We start from the raw sequence: 2,594 nt of genomic DNA on the forward strand, positions 1-2,594 counted from the left end.
AATTTGAAACTATTGTTTATTTATGAAGCATAACGTAAACAATTAACGTAAAAAGTGAAATTATGTATAGTTCATATCATTAGCTACAACACGTAAAATTTTCAAATTTTTACATTGTAAAAAACAAGAGAATTTAAGCATTTTCCATTAAAATCGTTTTTTTTATTTAAACAATTAATAAACATAAAAAAATTGTTATTGATTATTCGTGTATTGTTCCCGCGAATGGGTATGTCTGCAAATTTTCATTCATTTGCATTGGAGAAAAGGCACTCAAATTAACGTCTAAAGATTTGACGGAAAACTATTGAATTAAGCAAAAGCGTTTAATAATATTTTTGATTTAAACTATATTAACAGAAGATGGAAAAACGGACCTGGCAATAAGTAATAAAAATAAACTGAAGATGGCTACTGACGTGCATTACTTCTTAAATAATACAATTTTTGGGAAATCAGAAATAGACAACAAAACTAAACTCAGAGTATATAACAGCATAGTAAATCTAATAATGAAGTATGGGGCGGAAACATGGATTGTGCAAAAGAAACATGCATCAATGATAAATGTGGCCGAGATGAAATACATACATAAGAAGAATACCTGGAGTTACGAAGTTTGAAAGATTCAGAAATGGAGATACAAGGAGAGAGCGGGAGCAAGAACAAGATAATGAGGAAGATCGAAAACAAGCAATTGAGCTGGTTTGGTCACAAAGAACGAATGTAGCAAAAGCCACTAACAAAGAAGGTATATCAAGCCAATCTGGGAAGCAAAAGAAGTAAGGGAAGGCCGAAAAAGACATGGATGGACCAGATCCAGGATGTAGGTGAAAGGAGAGACATTAATAAAAGCGTTATGAAGAATCTGACCATCAATAGGCGAAACTCTACATCCGACGTCCTGAAAGGCACTAAGTATTATGAGAAAGAAGAAGATTTAAACTATAAACAATTTCCAATTCACTTACCACGAAATAAAGTAGAAGATGATTATACTTTCACTGCACATCTGCAGTTTATATAGTCACATATTTCTTACGTCAGTTATGTAAAATGTAAAATAATGCTAATCTTGAGATATTGAATCATTTTTTAACTACTGTTCTTCGAATGTTGCGTTTATTTAATTACGATAATAATGTTAATATGTGTTATATGGCATTCGTTAAGTGTTAATACCGAAAAAAAAAACAGATTACCTAAATGGTATGGGAAATATTTTGTTTTCAATTTTCTTAATATAAATGTTGCGATGAAACTAACAAAAATGCAGTATGTTGTTAGTGAATTAACTATTTAGAATAATTTAGATGGGAAATGAGCCACAATTAACTTGAAAAAAAAAAATAATTTTATTAACGTTTCGACGCCCAAATCGGGTGTCGTTGTCAAAATACAAATACTAAAAAAAAATGTTGCTTATTAAAAATTCTTCTAATAATTTATTTAATCTGACACATTTATATCGGCAATTCCGACATATATTATTAGTCGAGGAAATGAAGAATTTTGGCTCGCAATTTTTTCGTCCAGCATGGATTTACTTAAAATTTTCACAGAAGGTGGGGAAATAGTCCAAGGATCATTTTCTATATAATGCTGCTGTACGCTAAAACCTTGGGTGTGGTTGCCACCCCATCTCAGGGGTGGGAATTTTTCGGTACATTTTAACCAGGGAAATCAATGTAAAAAGTAATTCTAAGAAAAAAATGTTTTTTTACATTTTCTTCGTAAAATTTTTCGAGATATTAGCGCTTGACAGTAACAGTTTTTCGACGAAATAATCGACTTTTTTTAAAGGGTTTTTTGAGAATACCTCGAAAAATATGCATTTAATCAAAAAAACTGTCGATATCAAAATTGTATCTTTTAGTAACAAAAACCAAATTCTTTTTCTGTAATATTTTTAAGACCAATACAAACCGAGATACGGCATGTCAAAAAGTTAGCTTTTTTCGTCAAATGCATAATTTGAAATATTAAAAGCCAAATAACGGAAAAACTTTGCATTTTTCGAGGAAAACTTAAATAATATTTTTTCAAGCATATAGCTAGAGCATTCAAAAAATAATAATGAAAAGTTTTTAGCATGAAACTTAAGCGACTTATGATCAAAAAAAGGTCGGTACCTGCTTTTCTCTATAAAAAATCAGTGAAAACAACCCCCTAACTACCCTCCTAATTAAAATTGGTCTTCACCTTTCTGCAATTCCTTTTATATTTGTATTATCAATACACCCAACAAGTTTGATCTATTTAAAAGGCCTAATCTTAGAAAAATTGGAGTTTAAAAAAAATTGATTTTTTGGAATTTCCTATTTTTCACCTTTTATTTCAAAATATCTCCGAAAACACTGGAGATACGAAAAAAATGATTGATTACTAAATTATAGATTTTTTAATAACTAAAATTTCCTTTTGCATAGATTTTCATTATAGTGAATAGTTAGCGAGATATAGCTGTTTAAAACCTCTATTTACGAGCAAACATCCCCTTATTCGAGCCCTTTAAACCCACCCCAATTAAAAACTAAGGGATATTACGGAATTTAGTTTACACAGTCTTATATCTCTTCAAAAATCCTACAAAA

Source organism: Diabrotica virgifera, chromosome 6 (assembly GCF_917563875.1).
Source record: "Diabrotica virgifera virgifera chromosome 6, PGI_DIABVI_V3a".
Classification (NCBI taxonomy): Eukaryota; Metazoa; Arthropoda; class Insecta; order Coleoptera; family Chrysomelidae; genus Diabrotica; species Diabrotica virgifera.